This window comes from Astyanax mexicanus, chromosome 3 (genome assembly GCF_023375975.1).
Source record: "Astyanax mexicanus isolate ESR-SI-001 chromosome 3, AstMex3_surface, whole genome shotgun sequence".
Lineage (NCBI taxonomy): Eukaryota > Metazoa > Chordata > Actinopteri > Characiformes > Acestrorhamphidae > Astyanax > Astyanax mexicanus.
Genome location: NC_064410.1, coordinates 31,477,538 through 31,490,000, shown reverse-complemented (window position 1 = coordinate 31,490,000; position 12,463 = coordinate 31,477,538). Strand labels below are relative to the sequence as shown.

The 12,463-nt window shown below is 48.3% G+C and overlaps 51 non-coding genes across 51 annotated transcripts; all 51 read right to left on the bottom strand.

The window, feature by feature from the left end:
* Positions 1-386: 386 nt before the first annotated feature.
* Positions 387-458, bottom strand: trnap-ugg (transfer RNA proline (anticodon UGG)). The gene has a single exon. It is a non-coding gene; the product is annotated as a tRNA-Pro (tRNA).
* A 90-nt stretch (positions 459-548) lies between these two features.
* On the bottom strand, positions 549-620 carry trnap-agg (transfer RNA proline (anticodon AGG)). Its single transcript has one exon. It is a non-coding gene; the product is annotated as a tRNA-Pro (tRNA).
* An 87-nt stretch (positions 621-707) lies between these two features.
* On the bottom strand, positions 708-784 carry trnap-agg (transfer RNA proline (anticodon AGG)). The gene has a single exon. It is a non-coding gene; the product is annotated as a tRNA-Pro (tRNA).
* A 221-nt stretch (positions 785-1,005) lies between these two features.
* On the bottom strand, positions 1,006-1,077 carry trnap-ugg (transfer RNA proline (anticodon UGG)). The gene has a single exon. It is a non-coding gene; the product is annotated as a tRNA-Pro (tRNA).
* An 85-nt stretch (positions 1,078-1,162) lies between these two features.
* Positions 1,163-1,234, bottom strand: trnap-ugg (transfer RNA proline (anticodon UGG)). The gene has a single exon. It is a non-coding gene; the product is annotated as a tRNA-Pro (tRNA).
* Positions 1,235-1,324: 90 nt separating this feature from the next.
* trnap-ugg (transfer RNA proline (anticodon UGG)) lies at positions 1,325-1,396 on the bottom strand. The gene has a single exon. It is a non-coding gene; the product is annotated as a tRNA-Pro (tRNA).
* An 84-nt stretch (positions 1,397-1,480) lies between these two features.
* trnap-ugg (transfer RNA proline (anticodon UGG)) lies at positions 1,481-1,552 on the bottom strand. The gene has a single exon. It is a non-coding gene; the product is annotated as a tRNA-Pro (tRNA).
* Positions 1,553-2,042: 490 nt separating this feature from the next.
* Positions 2,043-2,114, bottom strand: trnap-ugg (transfer RNA proline (anticodon UGG)). Its single transcript has one exon. It is a non-coding gene; the product is annotated as a tRNA-Pro (tRNA).
* Positions 2,115-2,354: 240 nt separating this feature from the next.
* Positions 2,355-2,427, bottom strand: trnap-agg (transfer RNA proline (anticodon AGG)). The gene has a single exon. It is a non-coding gene; the product is annotated as a tRNA-Pro (tRNA).
* A 96-nt stretch (positions 2,428-2,523) lies between these two features.
* trnap-agg (transfer RNA proline (anticodon AGG)) lies at positions 2,524-2,595 on the bottom strand. Its single transcript has one exon. It is a non-coding gene; the product is annotated as a tRNA-Pro (tRNA).
* Positions 2,596-2,828: 233 nt separating this feature from the next.
* Positions 2,829-2,900, bottom strand: trnap-agg (transfer RNA proline (anticodon AGG)). The gene has a single exon. It is a non-coding gene; the product is annotated as a tRNA-Pro (tRNA).
* A 240-nt stretch (positions 2,901-3,140) lies between these two features.
* Positions 3,141-3,212, bottom strand: trnap-ugg (transfer RNA proline (anticodon UGG)). Its single transcript has one exon. It is a non-coding gene; the product is annotated as a tRNA-Pro (tRNA).
* An 89-nt stretch (positions 3,213-3,301) lies between these two features.
* On the bottom strand, positions 3,302-3,373 carry trnap-agg (transfer RNA proline (anticodon AGG)). Its single transcript has one exon. It is a non-coding gene; the product is annotated as a tRNA-Pro (tRNA).
* An 89-nt stretch (positions 3,374-3,462) lies between these two features.
* On the bottom strand, positions 3,463-3,534 carry trnap-agg (transfer RNA proline (anticodon AGG)). Its single transcript has one exon. It is a non-coding gene; the product is annotated as a tRNA-Pro (tRNA).
* A 90-nt stretch (positions 3,535-3,624) lies between these two features.
* Positions 3,625-3,696, bottom strand: trnap-agg (transfer RNA proline (anticodon AGG)). Its single transcript has one exon. It is a non-coding gene; the product is annotated as a tRNA-Pro (tRNA).
* An 87-nt stretch (positions 3,697-3,783) lies between these two features.
* On the bottom strand, positions 3,784-3,860 carry trnap-agg (transfer RNA proline (anticodon AGG)). Its single transcript has one exon. It is a non-coding gene; the product is annotated as a tRNA-Pro (tRNA).
* A 226-nt stretch (positions 3,861-4,086) lies between these two features.
* On the bottom strand, positions 4,087-4,158 carry trnap-ugg (transfer RNA proline (anticodon UGG)). The gene has a single exon. It is a non-coding gene; the product is annotated as a tRNA-Pro (tRNA).
* A 247-nt stretch (positions 4,159-4,405) lies between these two features.
* On the bottom strand, positions 4,406-4,477 carry trnap-ugg (transfer RNA proline (anticodon UGG)). Its single transcript has one exon. It is a non-coding gene; the product is annotated as a tRNA-Pro (tRNA).
* An 86-nt stretch (positions 4,478-4,563) lies between these two features.
* Positions 4,564-4,635, bottom strand: trnap-ugg (transfer RNA proline (anticodon UGG)). The gene has a single exon. It is a non-coding gene; the product is annotated as a tRNA-Pro (tRNA).
* A 489-nt stretch (positions 4,636-5,124) lies between these two features.
* On the bottom strand, positions 5,125-5,196 carry trnap-ugg (transfer RNA proline (anticodon UGG)). The gene has a single exon. It is a non-coding gene; the product is annotated as a tRNA-Pro (tRNA).
* A 239-nt stretch (positions 5,197-5,435) lies between these two features.
* On the bottom strand, positions 5,436-5,508 carry trnap-agg (transfer RNA proline (anticodon AGG)). Its single transcript has one exon. It is a non-coding gene; the product is annotated as a tRNA-Pro (tRNA).
* Positions 5,509-5,603: 95 nt separating this feature from the next.
* Positions 5,604-5,675, bottom strand: trnap-agg (transfer RNA proline (anticodon AGG)). Its single transcript has one exon. It is a non-coding gene; the product is annotated as a tRNA-Pro (tRNA).
* Positions 5,676-5,908: 233 nt separating this feature from the next.
* Positions 5,909-5,980, bottom strand: trnap-agg (transfer RNA proline (anticodon AGG)). Its single transcript has one exon. It is a non-coding gene; the product is annotated as a tRNA-Pro (tRNA).
* Positions 5,981-6,207: 227 nt separating this feature from the next.
* On the bottom strand, positions 6,208-6,279 carry trnap-agg (transfer RNA proline (anticodon AGG)). The gene has a single exon. It is a non-coding gene; the product is annotated as a tRNA-Pro (tRNA).
* Positions 6,280-6,522: 243 nt separating this feature from the next.
* On the bottom strand, positions 6,523-6,594 carry trnap-ugg (transfer RNA proline (anticodon UGG)). Its single transcript has one exon. It is a non-coding gene; the product is annotated as a tRNA-Pro (tRNA).
* An 89-nt stretch (positions 6,595-6,683) lies between these two features.
* On the bottom strand, positions 6,684-6,755 carry trnap-agg (transfer RNA proline (anticodon AGG)). Its single transcript has one exon. It is a non-coding gene; the product is annotated as a tRNA-Pro (tRNA).
* An 89-nt stretch (positions 6,756-6,844) lies between these two features.
* Positions 6,845-6,916, bottom strand: trnap-agg (transfer RNA proline (anticodon AGG)). The gene has a single exon. It is a non-coding gene; the product is annotated as a tRNA-Pro (tRNA).
* A 90-nt stretch (positions 6,917-7,006) lies between these two features.
* trnap-agg (transfer RNA proline (anticodon AGG)) lies at positions 7,007-7,078 on the bottom strand. The gene has a single exon. It is a non-coding gene; the product is annotated as a tRNA-Pro (tRNA).
* An 87-nt stretch (positions 7,079-7,165) lies between these two features.
* trnap-agg (transfer RNA proline (anticodon AGG)) lies at positions 7,166-7,242 on the bottom strand. The gene has a single exon. It is a non-coding gene; the product is annotated as a tRNA-Pro (tRNA).
* Positions 7,243-7,468: 226 nt separating this feature from the next.
* trnap-ugg (transfer RNA proline (anticodon UGG)) lies at positions 7,469-7,540 on the bottom strand. Its single transcript has one exon. It is a non-coding gene; the product is annotated as a tRNA-Pro (tRNA).
* Positions 7,541-7,626: 86 nt separating this feature from the next.
* Positions 7,627-7,698, bottom strand: trnap-ugg (transfer RNA proline (anticodon UGG)). Its single transcript has one exon. It is a non-coding gene; the product is annotated as a tRNA-Pro (tRNA).
* A 90-nt stretch (positions 7,699-7,788) lies between these two features.
* Positions 7,789-7,860, bottom strand: trnap-ugg (transfer RNA proline (anticodon UGG)). The gene has a single exon. It is a non-coding gene; the product is annotated as a tRNA-Pro (tRNA).
* Positions 7,861-7,945: 85 nt separating this feature from the next.
* Positions 7,946-8,017, bottom strand: trnap-ugg (transfer RNA proline (anticodon UGG)). The gene has a single exon. It is a non-coding gene; the product is annotated as a tRNA-Pro (tRNA).
* A 91-nt stretch (positions 8,018-8,108) lies between these two features.
* Positions 8,109-8,180, bottom strand: trnal-uag (transfer RNA leucine (anticodon UAG)). Its single transcript has one exon. It is a non-coding gene; the product is annotated as a tRNA-Leu (tRNA).
* A 326-nt stretch (positions 8,181-8,506) lies between these two features.
* On the bottom strand, positions 8,507-8,578 carry trnap-ugg (transfer RNA proline (anticodon UGG)). The gene has a single exon. It is a non-coding gene; the product is annotated as a tRNA-Pro (tRNA).
* A 241-nt stretch (positions 8,579-8,819) lies between these two features.
* Positions 8,820-8,892, bottom strand: trnap-agg (transfer RNA proline (anticodon AGG)). The gene has a single exon. It is a non-coding gene; the product is annotated as a tRNA-Pro (tRNA).
* A 96-nt stretch (positions 8,893-8,988) lies between these two features.
* On the bottom strand, positions 8,989-9,060 carry trnap-agg (transfer RNA proline (anticodon AGG)). The gene has a single exon. It is a non-coding gene; the product is annotated as a tRNA-Pro (tRNA).
* A 95-nt stretch (positions 9,061-9,155) lies between these two features.
* trnap-agg (transfer RNA proline (anticodon AGG)) lies at positions 9,156-9,227 on the bottom strand. Its single transcript has one exon. It is a non-coding gene; the product is annotated as a tRNA-Pro (tRNA).
* Positions 9,228-9,453: 226 nt separating this feature from the next.
* trnap-agg (transfer RNA proline (anticodon AGG)) lies at positions 9,454-9,525 on the bottom strand. Its single transcript has one exon. It is a non-coding gene; the product is annotated as a tRNA-Pro (tRNA).
* Positions 9,526-9,770: 245 nt separating this feature from the next.
* Positions 9,771-9,842, bottom strand: trnap-ugg (transfer RNA proline (anticodon UGG)). Its single transcript has one exon. It is a non-coding gene; the product is annotated as a tRNA-Pro (tRNA).
* An 86-nt stretch (positions 9,843-9,928) lies between these two features.
* trnap-agg (transfer RNA proline (anticodon AGG)) lies at positions 9,929-10,000 on the bottom strand. The gene has a single exon. It is a non-coding gene; the product is annotated as a tRNA-Pro (tRNA).
* A 90-nt stretch (positions 10,001-10,090) lies between these two features.
* On the bottom strand, positions 10,091-10,162 carry trnap-agg (transfer RNA proline (anticodon AGG)). The gene has a single exon. It is a non-coding gene; the product is annotated as a tRNA-Pro (tRNA).
* A 188-nt stretch (positions 10,163-10,350) lies between these two features.
* Positions 10,351-10,422, bottom strand: trnap-ugg (transfer RNA proline (anticodon UGG)). Its single transcript has one exon. It is a non-coding gene; the product is annotated as a tRNA-Pro (tRNA).
* An 86-nt stretch (positions 10,423-10,508) lies between these two features.
* trnap-agg (transfer RNA proline (anticodon AGG)) lies at positions 10,509-10,580 on the bottom strand. The gene has a single exon. It is a non-coding gene; the product is annotated as a tRNA-Pro (tRNA).
* An 89-nt stretch (positions 10,581-10,669) lies between these two features.
* Positions 10,670-10,741, bottom strand: trnap-agg (transfer RNA proline (anticodon AGG)). Its single transcript has one exon. It is a non-coding gene; the product is annotated as a tRNA-Pro (tRNA).
* A 177-nt stretch (positions 10,742-10,918) lies between these two features.
* trnap-ugg (transfer RNA proline (anticodon UGG)) lies at positions 10,919-10,990 on the bottom strand. Its single transcript has one exon. It is a non-coding gene; the product is annotated as a tRNA-Pro (tRNA).
* Positions 10,991-11,494: 504 nt separating this feature from the next.
* On the bottom strand, positions 11,495-11,566 carry trnap-agg (transfer RNA proline (anticodon AGG)). Its single transcript has one exon. It is a non-coding gene; the product is annotated as a tRNA-Pro (tRNA).
* A 90-nt stretch (positions 11,567-11,656) lies between these two features.
* trnap-agg (transfer RNA proline (anticodon AGG)) lies at positions 11,657-11,728 on the bottom strand. Its single transcript has one exon. It is a non-coding gene; the product is annotated as a tRNA-Pro (tRNA).
* Positions 11,729-11,812: 84 nt separating this feature from the next.
* trnap-ugg (transfer RNA proline (anticodon UGG)) lies at positions 11,813-11,884 on the bottom strand. Its single transcript has one exon. It is a non-coding gene; the product is annotated as a tRNA-Pro (tRNA).
* Positions 11,885-12,060: 176 nt separating this feature from the next.
* trnap-agg (transfer RNA proline (anticodon AGG)) lies at positions 12,061-12,132 on the bottom strand. Its single transcript has one exon. It is a non-coding gene; the product is annotated as a tRNA-Pro (tRNA).
* Positions 12,133-12,365: 233 nt separating this feature from the next.
* On the bottom strand, positions 12,366-12,437 carry trnap-agg (transfer RNA proline (anticodon AGG)). Its single transcript has one exon. It is a non-coding gene; the product is annotated as a tRNA-Pro (tRNA).
* Between the last annotated feature and the right edge of the window lie 26 nt (positions 12,438-12,463).

Below are 12,463 nucleotides of genomic sequence, written 5' to 3'. Positions count from 1 at the left end.
TGTTTTTGTTTTTTTAAAAGCACCAACTAAAGGATTAACTCGGAGAACTTCCACCAACTGGGCTTGTCCGGGATTTGAACCCGGGACCTCTCGCACCCAAAGCGAGAATCATACACCTAGACCAATGAGCCACGCCAACTTTAGCGCTCCGGACAGCCTTTTTTTTTTCTTTTTTTTTTAAAGCACCAACTAAAGGATTAACTTGGATAACTACCACCAACTGGGCTCGTCCAGGATTTGAACCCGGGAGCTCTTGCACCCAAAGCGAGAATCATACCCCTAGACCAACGAGCCACGCCAACTTCAGTGCTCCGGACAGCCTTTTTTTTTTTTTTTTTTTTTTAAAGCACCAACTAAAGGATTAACTCGGAGAACTCCCACCAACTGGGCTCGTCCGGGATTTGAACCCGGGACCTCTCGCACCCAAAGCGAGAATCATACCCCTAGACCAACGAGCCACGCCAACTTCAGTGCTCCGGACAGTCTTTTTTTTTTTTTTTTTTTTTAAGCACCAACTAAAGGATTGACCCGGAGAACTCCCACAAACTGGGCTCGTCCGGGATTTGAACCCGGGACCTCTCGCACCCTAAGCGAGAATCATACCCCTAGACCAACGAGCCACGTCGACTTCAGCGCTCCGGACAGTGTTTTTTTTTATTTTTTTAAAGCACCAACTAAAGGATTACCTCGGAGAACTTCCACCAACTGGGCTCGTCCGGGATTTGAACCCGGGACCTCTCGCACCCTAAGCGAGAATCATATCATAACCCTAGACCAACGAGCCACGTCGACTTCAGCGCTCCGGACAGTGTTTTTTTTTTTTTTTTAAAGCACCAACTAAAGGATTACCTCGGAGAACTTCCAACAACTGGGCTCGTCCGGGATTTGAACCCGGGACCTCTCGCACCCTAGAATCACACCGACTTTAGCGCTCCGGACAGCCTTTTTTTTTTTTTTTTTTTTAAGCACCAACTAAAGGATTAACTCGGAGAACTCCCACCAACTGGGCTCGTCCGGGATTTTAACCCGGGACCTCTCGCACCCAAAGCGAGAATCATACCCCTAGACCAACAAGCCACGTCGACTTCAGAACTCTGGACAGCCTTTTTTTTTTTTTTTAAAGCACCAACTAAAGGATTAACTCAGAGAACTCCCACCAACTGGGCTCGTCCGGGTTTTGAACCCAGGACCTCTCGCACCCAAAGCGAGAATCATACCCCTAGACCAACGAGCCACGCAGACTTTAGGGCTCCGGACAGCCTTTTTTTTTTTTTTTTTTTTTAAGCAACAACTAAAGGATTAACTCAGAGAACTCCCACCAACTGGGCTCGTCCGGGATTTGAACCCGGGACCTCTCGCACCCAAAGCGATAATCATACCCCTAGACCAACGAGCCACGTCTACTTCAGAACTCTGGACAGCCTTTTTTTTTTTTTTAAAGCACCAACTAAAGGATTAACTCAGAGAACTCCCACCAACTGGGCTCGTCCGGGATTTGAACCCGGGACCTCTCGCACCCAAAGCGAGTATCATACCCCTAGACCAACGAGCCACGTCGACTTCAGTGCTCCGGACAGTGTTTTTTTTTTTTTTTTTTTTTTAAAGCACCAACTAAAGGATTAACTCGGAGAACTCCCACCAACTGGGCACGTCCCGGATTTGAACCCGGGACCTCTCGCACCTAAAGCGAGAATCATACCCCTAGACCAACAAGCCACGCCAACTTTAACGCTCCGGACAGCCTTTTTTTTTTTTTTTTTTTTAAAGCACCAACTAAAGGATTAACTCGGAGAACCCGGGACCTATCGCACCCGAAGCGAGAATCATACCCCTAGACCAACGAGCCACGTCGACTTCAACGCTCCGGACAGCACCAACTAAAGGATTAACTCGGAGAACCCGGGACCTATCGCACCCGAAGCGAGAATCAAACACCTAGACCAACGAGCCACGTCAACTTCAGCGCTCCGGACAGTGTTTTTTTTTTTTTTTTTTTTTTAAAGCACCAACTAAAGGATTAACTCGGAGAACTCCCACCAACTGGGCTCGTCGGGGATTTGAACCCGGGACCTCTCGCACCCAAAGCGAGAATCATACCCCTAGACCAACGAGCCACGTCGACTTCAGAACTCTGGACAGCCTTTTTTTTTTTTAAAGCACCAACTAAGAGATTAACTCGGAGAACTCCCACCAACTGGGCTCGTCCGGGATTTTAACCTCTCGCACCCAAAGCGAGAATCATACCCCTAGACCAACGAGCCACGTAGACTTCAGTGCTCCGGACAGTCTTTTTTTATTTTTTTTTTATTTTTAAAGCATCAACTAAAGGATTGACCCGGAGAACTCCCACAAACTGGCCTCGTCCGGGATTTGAACCCGGGACCTCTCGCACCCTAAGCGAGAATCATACCTCTAGACCAACGAGCCACGTCGACTTCAGCGCTCCGGACAGTGTTTTTTTTTTTTTTTTCTTTTTTTTTAAAGCACAAACTAAAGGATTGACCCGGAGAACTCCCACAAACTGGGCTCGTCCGGGATTTGAACCCGGGACCTCTCGCACCCTAAGCGAGAATCATACCCCTAGACCAACGAGCCACGTCGACTTCAGTGCTCCGGACAGTCTTTTTTTTTTTTTTTTTTTTTTTAAAGCACCAACTAAAGGATTGACCCGGAGAACTCCCACAAACTGGGCTCGTCCGGGATTTGAACCCGGGACCTCTCGCACCCTAAGCGAGAATCACGTCGACTTTAGCGCTCCGGACAGCCTTTTTTTTTTTTTTTTTTTAAAGCACCAACTAAAGGATTAACTCGGAGAACTCCCACCAACTGGGCTCGTCCGGGATTTGAACCCGGGACCTCTCGCACCCTAAGTGAGAATCATACCCCTAGACCAACGAGCCACGACGACTTCAGCGCTCCGGACAGCCTTTTTTTTTTTTTTTAAAGCACCAACTAAAGGATTGACCCGGAGAACTCCCACAAACTGGGCTCTTCCAGGATTTGAACCCGGGACCTCTCGCACCCTAAGCGAGAATCATACCCCTAGACCAACGAGCCACATTGACTTCAGTGCTCCGGAAAGTCTTTTTTTTTTTTTAAAGCACCAACTAAAGGATTAACTCGGAGAACTTCCACCAACTGGGCTCGTCTGGGATTTGAACCCAGGACCTCTTGCACCCAAAGCGAGAATCATACCCCTAGACCAACGAGCCACGCTAACTTCAGTGCTCCGGACAGCCTTTTTTTTTTTTTTTTTTTAAAGCACCAACTAAAGGATTAACTCGGAGAACTCCCACCAACTGGGCTCGTCCGGGATTTGAACCCGGGACCTCTCGCACCCTAAGCGAGAATCATACCCCTAGACCAACGAGCCACGTCGACTTCAGCGCTCCAGGCAGCCTTTTTTTTTTTTTTTTTTTAAAGCACCAACTAAAGGATTAACTCGGAGAACTTCCACCAACTGGGCTCGTCCGGGATTTGAACCCGGGACCTCTCGCACCCTAAGCGAGAATCATACCCTTAGACCAACGAGCCACGTCGACTTCAGTGCTCCGGACAGTCTTTTTTTTTTTTTTTTTTTTTAAGCACCAACTAAAGGATTGACCCGGAGAACTCCCACAAACTGGGCTTGTCCGGGATTTGAACCCGGGACCTCTCGCACCCTAAGCGAGAATCATACCCCTAGACCAACGAGCCACGTCGACTTCAGCGCTCCGGACAGTGTTTTTTTTTATTTTTTTAAAGCACCAACTAAAGGATTACCTCGGAGAACTTCCACCAACTGGGCTCGTCCGGGATTTGAACCCGGGACCTCTCGCACCCTAAGCGAGAATCATATCATAACCCTAGACCAACGAGCCACGTCGACTTCAGCGCTCCGGACAGTGTTTTTTTTTTTTTTTTAAAGCACCAACTAAAGGATTACCTCGGAGAACTTCCAACAACTGGGCTCGTCCGGGATTTGAACCCGGGACCTCTCGCACCCTAAGCGGGAATCACACCGACTTTAGCGCTCCGGACAGCCTTTTTTTTTTTTTTTTTTTTAAGCACCAACTAAAGGATTAACTCGGAGAACTCCCACCAACTGGGCTCGTCCGGGATTTTAACCCGGGACCTCTCGCACCCAAAGCGAGAATCATACCCCTAGACCAACAAGCCACGTCGACTTCAGAACTCTGGACAGCCTTTTTTTTTTTTTTTAAAGCACCAACTAAAGGATTAACTCAGAGAACTCCCACCAACTGGGCTCGTCCGGGTTTTGAACCCAGGACCTCTCGCACCCAAAGCGAGAATCAAACCCCTAGACCAACGATCCACGCAGACTTTAGCGCTCCGGACAGCCTTTTTTTTTTTTTTTTTTTTTAAGCAACAACTAAAGGATTAACTCAGAGAACTCCCACCAACTGGGCTCGTCCGGGATTTGAACCCGGGACCTCTCGCACCCAAAGCGATAATCATACCCCTAGACCAACGAGCCACGTCTACTTCAGAACTCTGGACAGCCTTTTTTTTTTTTTTTAAAAGCACCAACTAAAGGATTAACTCAGAGAACTCCCACCAACTGGGCTCGTCCGGGATTTGAACCCGGGACCTCTCGCACCCAAAGCGAGTATCATACCCCTAGACCAACGAGCCACGTCGACTTCAGTGCTCCGGACAGTGTTTTTTTTTTTTTTTTTTTTTAAAGCACCAACTAAAGGATTAACTCGGAGAACTCCCACCAACTGGGCACGTCCCGGATTTGAACCCGGGACCTCTCGCACCTAAAGCGAGAATCATACCCCTAGACCAACAAGCCACGCCAACTTTAACGCTCCGGACAGCCTTTTTTTTTTTTTTTTTTTTAAAGCACCAACTAAAGGATTAACTCGGAGAACCCGGGACCTATCGCACCCGAAGCGAGAATCATACCCCTAGACCAACGAGCCACGTCGACTTCAACGCTCCGGACAGCACCAACTAAAGGATTAACTCGGAGAACCCGGGACCTATCGCACCCGAAGCGAGAATCAAACACCTAGACCAACGAGCCACGTCAACTTCAGCGCTCCGGACAGTGTTTTTTTTTTTTTTTTTTTTTTAAAGCACCAACTAAAGGATTAACTCGGAGAACTCCCACCAACTGGGCTCGTCGGGGATTTGAACCCGGGACCTCTCGCACCCAAAGCGAGAATCATACCCCTAGACCAACGAGCCACGTCGACTTCAGAACTCTGGACAGCCTTTTTTTTTTTTAAAGCACCAACTAAGAGATTAACTCGGAGAACTCCCACCAACTGGGCTCGTCGAGATTTTAACCTCTCGCACCCAAAGCGAGAATCATACCCCTAGACCAACGAGCCACGTAGACTTCAGTGCTCCGGACAGTCTTTTTTTATTTTTTTTTTATTTTTAAAGCATCAACTAAAGGATTGACCCGGAGAACTCCCACAAACTGGCCTCGTCCGGGATTTGAACCCGGGACCTCTCGCACCCTAAGCGAGAATCATACCTCTAGACCAACGAGCCACGTCGACTTCAGCGCTCCGGACAGTGTTTTTTTTTTTTTTTCTTTTTTTTTAAAGCACAAACTAAAGGATTGACCCGGAGAACTCCCACAAACTGGGCTCGTCCGGGATTTGAACCCGGGACCTCTCGCACCCTAAGCGAGAATCATACCCCTAGACCAACGAGCCACGTCGACTTCAGTGCTCCGGACAGTCTTTTTTTTTTTTTTTTTTTTTTTAAAGCACCAACTAAAGGATTGACCCGGAGAACTCCCACAAACTGGGCTCGTCCGGGATTTGAACCCGGGACCTCTCGCACCCTAAGCGAGAATCACGTCGACTTTAGCGCTCCGGACAGCCTTTTTTTTTTTTTTTTTTTAAAGCACCAACTAAAGGATTAACTCGGAGAACTCCCACCAACTGGGCTCGTCCGGGATTTGAACCCGGGACCTCTCGCACCCTAAGTGAGAATCATACCCCTAGACCAACGAGCCACGACGACTTCAGCGCTCCGGACAGCCTTTTTTTTTTTTTTTAAAGCACCAACTAAAGGATTGACCCGGAGAACTCCCACAAACTGGGCTCGTCCGGGATTTGAACCCGGGACCTCTCGCACCCTAAGCGAGAATCACGTCGACTTTAGCGCTCCGGACAGCCTTTTTTTTTTTTTTTTTTTTTAAAGCACCAACTAAAGGATTAACTCGGAGAACTCCCAACAACTGGGCTCGTCCGGGATTTGAACCCGGGACCTCTCGCACCCTAAGCGAGATTCATACCCCTAGACCAACGAGCCACGTCGACTTCAGCGCTCCGGACAGTGTTTTTTTTTTTTTTTTTTAAAGCACCAACTAAAGGATTGCCTCGGAGAACTTCCACCAACTGGGCTCTTCCAGGATTTGAACCCGGGACCTCTCGCACCCTAAGCGAGAATCATACCCCTAGACCAACGAGCCACATTGACTTCAGTGCTCCGGAAAGTCTTTTTTTTTTTTTAAAGCACCAACTAAAGGATTAACTCGGAGAACTTCCACCAACTGGGCTCGTCTGGGATTTGAACCCAGGACCTCTCGCACCCAAAGCGAGAATCATACCCCTAGACCAACGAGCCACGCTAACTTCAGTGCTCCGGACAGCCTTTTTTTTTTTTTTTTTTTAAAGCACCAACTAAAGGATTAACTCGGAGAACTCCCACCAACTGGGCTCGTCCGGGATTTGAACCCGGGACCTCTCGCACCCTAAGCGAGAATCATACCCCTAGACCAACGAGCCACGTCGACTTCAGCGCTCCAGGCAGCCTTTTTTTTTTTTTTTTTTTAAAGCACCAACTAAAGGATTAACTCGGAGAACTTCCACCAACTGGGCTCGTCCGGGATTTGAACCCGGGACCTCTCGCACCCTAAGCGAGAATCATACCCTTAGACCAACGAGCCACGTCGACTTCAGTGCTCCGGACAGTCTTTTTTTTTTTTTTTTTTTTTAAGCACCAACTAAAGAATTGACCCGGAGAACTCCCACAAACTGGGCTCGTCCGGGATTTGAACCCGGGACCTCTCGCACCCTAAGTGAGAATCATACCCCTAGACCAACGAGCCACGTCGACTTCAGCGCTCCGGACAGTGTTTTTTTTTATTTTTTTAAAGCACCAACTAAAGGATTACCTCGGAGAACTTCCACCAACTGGGCTCGTCCGGGATTTGAACCCGGGACCTCTCGCACCCTAAGCGAGAATCATATCATAACCCTAGACCAACGAGCCACGTCGACTTCAGCGCTCCGGACAGTGTTTTTTTTTTTTTTTTAAAGCACCAACTAAAGGATTACCTCGGAGAACTTCCAACAACTGGGCTCGTCCGGGATTTGAACCCGGGACCTCTCGCACCCTAAGCGGGAATCACACCGACTTTAGCGCTCCGGACAGCCTTTTTTTTTTTTTTTTTTTTAAGCACCAACTAAAGGATTAACTCGGAGAACTCCCACCAACTGGGCTCGTCCGGGATTTTAACCCGGGACCTCTCGCACCCAAAGCGAGAATCATACCCCTAGACCAACAAGCCACGTCGACTTCAGAACTCTGGACAGCCTTTTTTTTTTTTTTTTAAAGCACCAACTAAAGGATTAACTCAGAGAACTCCCACCAACTGGGCTCGTCCGGGTTTTGAACCCAGGACCTCTCGCACCCAAAGCGAGAATCAAACCCCTAGACCAACGAGCCATGCAGACTTTAGCGCTCCGGACAGCCTTTTTTTTTTTTTTTTTTTTTAAGCAACAACTAAAGGATTAACTCAGAGAACTCCCACCAACTGGGCTCGTCCGGGATTTGAACCCGGGACCTCTCGCACCCAAAGCGATAATCATACCCCTAGACCAACGAGCCACGTCTACTTCAGAACTCTGGACAGCCTTTTTTTTTTTTTTTAAAGCACCAACTAAAGGATTAACTCAGAGAACTCCCACCAACTGGGCTCGTCCGGGATTTGAACCCGGGACCTCTCGCACCCAAAGCGAGTATCATACCCCTAGACCAACGAGCCACGTCGACTTCAGTGCTCCGGACAGTGTTTTTTTTTTTTTTTTTTTTTAAAGCACCAACTAAAGGATTAACTCGGAGAACTCCCACCAACTGGGCACGTCCGGGATTTGAACCCGGGACCTCTCGCACCTAAAGCGAGAATCATACCCCTAGACCAACAAGCCACGCCAACTTTAACGCTCCGGACAGCCTTTTTTTTTTTTTTTTTTTTAAAGCACCAACTAAAGGATTAACTCGGAGAACCCAGGACCTATCGCACCCGAAGCGAGAATCATACCCCTAGACCAACGAGCCACGTCGACTTCAACGCTCTGGACAGCACCAACTAAAGGATTAACTCGGAGAACCCGGGACCTATCGCACCCGAAGCGAGAATCAAACACCTAGACCAACGAGCCACGTCAACTTCAGCGCTCCGGACAGTGTTTTTTTTTTTTTTTTTTTTTTAAAGCACCAACTAAAGGATTAACTCGGAGAACTCCCACCAACTGGGCTCGTCGGGGATTTGAACCCGGGACCTCTCGCACCCAAAGCGAGAATCATACCCCTAGACCAACGAGCCACGTCGACTTCAGAACTCTGGACAGCCTTTTTTTTTTTTAAAGCACCAACTAAGAGATTAACTCGGAGAACTCCCACCAACTGGGCTCGTCCGGGATTTTAACCTCTCGCACCCAAAGCGAGAATCATACCCCTAGACCAACGAGCCACGTAGACTTCAGTGCTCCGGACAGTCTTTTTTTATTTTTTTTTTTATTTTTAAAGCATCAACTAAAGGATTGACCCGGAGAACTCCCACAAAATGGCCTCGTCCGGGATTTGAACCCGGGACCTCTCGCACCCTAAGCGAGAATCATACCTCTAGACCAACGAGCCACGTCGACTTCAGCGCTCCGGACAGTGTTTTTTTTTTTTTTTTCTTTTTTTTTAAAGCACAAACTAAAGGATTGACCCGGAGAACTCCCACAAACCTGGCTCGTCCGGGATTTGAACCCGGGACCTCTCGCACCCTAAGCGAGAATCATACCCCTAGACCAACGAGCCACGTCGACTTCAGTGCTCCGGACAGTCTTTTTTTTTTTTTTTTTTTTTTTTTAAAGCACCAACTAAAGGATTAACTCGGAGAACTCCCACCAACTGGGCTCGTCCGGGATTTGAACCCGGGACCTCTCGCACCCTAAGTGAGAATCATACCCCTAGACCAACGAGCCACGACGACTTCAGCGCTCCGGACAGCCTTTTTTTTTTTTTTTAAAGCACCAACTAAAGGATTGACCCGGAGAACTCCCACAAACTGGGCTCGTCCGGGATTTGAACCCGGGACCTCTCGCACCCTAAGCGAGAATCACGTCGACTTTAGCGCTCCGGACAGCCTTTTTTTTTTTTTTTTTTTTAAAGCACCAACTAAAGGATTAACTCGGAGAACTCCCAACAACTGGGCTCGTCCGGGATTTGAACCCGGGACCTCTCGCACCCTAAGCGAGATTCATACCCCTAGACCAACGAGCCACGTCGACTTCAGCGCTCCGGACAGTGTTTTTTTTTTTTTTTTTTAAAGCACCAACTAAAGGATTGCCTCGGAGAACTTCCACCAACTGGGCTCTTCCAGGATTTGAACCCGGGACCTCTCGCACCCTAAGCGAGAATCATACCCCTAGACCAACGAGCCACATTGACTTCAGTGCTCCGGAAAGTCTTTTTTTTTTTTTTTAAAGCACCAACTAAAGGATTAACTCGGAGAACTCCCACCAACTGGGCTCGTCTGGGATTTGAACCCGGGACCTCTCGCACCCAAAGCGAGAATCATACCCCTAGACTAACGAGCCACGTCGACTTCAGCGCTCCGGACAGCCTTTTTTTTTTTTTTTTAAAGCACCAACTAAAGGATTGACCCGGAGAACTCCCACAAACTGGGCTCGTCCGGGATTTGAACCCGGGACCTCTTGCACCCTAAGCGAGAATCATACCCCTAGACCAACGAGCCACGTCGACTTCAACGCTCCGGACAGTGTTTTTTTTTTTTTTTTTTTTAAAGCACCAACTAAAGGATTACCTCGGAGAACTTCCACCAACTGGGCTCGTCCGGGATTTGAACCCGGGACCTCTCGCACCCTAAGCGAGAATCATACCCCTAGACCAACGAGCCACATCGACTTCAGTGCTCCGGACAGTCTTTTTTTTTTTTTTTTTTTTTTTTTTTAAAGCAGCAACTAAAGGATTGACCCGGAGAACTCCCACAAACTGGGCTCGTCAGTGCTCCGGACAGTCTTTTTTTTTTTTTTTTTTTTTTTAAAGCACCAACTAAAGGATTAACTCGGAGAACTCCCACCAACTGGGCTCGTCCGGGATTTGAACCCGGGACCTCTCGCACCCAAAGCGAGAATCATACCCCTAGACTAACGAGCCACGTCGACTTCAGCGCTCCGGACAGCCTTTTTTTTTTTTTTTTAAAGCACCAACTAAAGGATTGACCCGGAGAACTCCCACAAACTGGGCTCGTCCGGGATTTGAACCCGGGACCTCTTGCACCCTAAGCGAGAATCATACCCCTAGACCAACGAGCCACGTCGACTTCAACGCTCCGGACAGTGTTTTTTTTTTTTTTTTTTTAAAGCACCAACTAAAGGATTACCTCGGAGAACTTCCACCAACTGGGCTCGTCCGGGATTTGAACCCGGGACCTCTCGCACCCTAAGCGAGAATCATACCCCTAGACCAACGAGCCACATCGACTTCAGTGCTCCGGACAGTCTTTTTTTTTTTTTTTTAAAGCAGCAACTAAAGGATTGACCCGGAGAACTCCCACAAACTGGGCTCGTCAGTGCTCCGGACAGTCTTTTTTTTTTTTTTTTTTTTTTTAAAGCACCAACTAAAGGATTAACTCGGAGAACTCCCACCAACTGGGCTCGTCCGGGATTTGAACCCGGGACCTCTCGCACCCAAAGCGAGAATCATACCCCTAGACCAACGAGCCACGTCGACTTCAGCGCTCCGGACAGTCTTTTTTTTTTTTTTTAAAGCACCAACTAAAGGATTGACCCGGAGAACTCCCACAAACTGGGCTCGTCCGGGATTTGAACCCGGCACCTCTCGCACCCTAAGCGAGAATCATACCCCTAGACCAACCAGCGCTCCGGACAGTGTTTTTTTTTTTTTTTTTTAAAGCACCAACTAAAGGATTACCTCAGAGAACTTCCACCAACTGGGCTCGTCCGGGATTTGAACCCGGGACCTCTCGCACCCTAAGCGAGAATCATACCCCTAGACAGTCTTTTTTTTTTTTTTTTTTTTTAAAGCACCAACTAAAGGATTGACCCGGAGAACTCCCACAAACTGGGCTCGTCCGTGATTTGAACCCGGGACCTCTCGCACCCTATGCGAGAATCAAGTCGACTTTAGCGCTCCGGACAGCCTTTTTTTTTTTTTTTTTTTTTTAAAGCACCAACTAAATGATTAACTCGGAGAACTCCCAACAACTGGGCTCGTCCGGGATTTGAACCCGGGACCTCTCGCACCCTAAGCGAGAATCATACCCCTAGACCAACGAGCCACGTCGACTTCAGCGCTCCGGAGAGCCTTTTTTTTTTTTTTTTTTTTAAAGCACCAACTAAAGGATTAACTCGGAGAACTTCCACCAACTGGGCTCGTCCGGGATTTGAACCCGGGACCTCTCGCACCCTAAGCGAGAATCATACCCCTAGACCAACGAGCCACATTGACTTCAGTGCTCCGGAAAGTCTTTTTTTTTTTTTTAAAGCACCAACTAAAGGATTAACTCGGAGAACTCCCACCAACTGGGCTCGTCCGGGATTTGAACCCGGTACCTCTCGCACCCAAAGCGAGAATCATACCCCTAGACCAACGAGCCACGGCGACTTCAGCGCCCCGGACAGCCTTTTTTTTTTTTTTTAAAGCACCAACTAAAGGATTGACCCGGAGAACTCCCACAAACTGGGCTCGTCAGTGCTCCGGACAGTCTTTTTTTTTTTTTTTTTTTTTTTAAAGCACCAACTAAAGGATTAACTCGGAGAACTCCCACCAACTGGGCTCGTCCGGGATTTGAACCCGGGATCTCTCGCACCCTAAGCGAGAATCATACCCCTAGACCAACGAGCCACGTCGACTTCAGCGCTCCGGACAGTGTTTTTTTTTTTTTTTTTTTTTTAAAGCACCAACTAAAGGATTGACTCGGAGAACTCCCACAAACTGGGCTCGTCCGGGATTTGAACCCGGGACCTCTCGCACCCTAAGCGAGAATCACGTCGACTTTAGCGCTCCGGACTGCCTTTTTTTTTTTTTTTTTTTTAAAGCACCAACTAAAGGATTGACACGGAGAACTCCCACAAACTGGGCTCGTCCGGGATTTGAACCCTGGATCTCTCGCACCCTAAGCGAGAATCATACCCCTAGACCAACGAGCCACATCGACTTCAGTGCTCCGGACAGT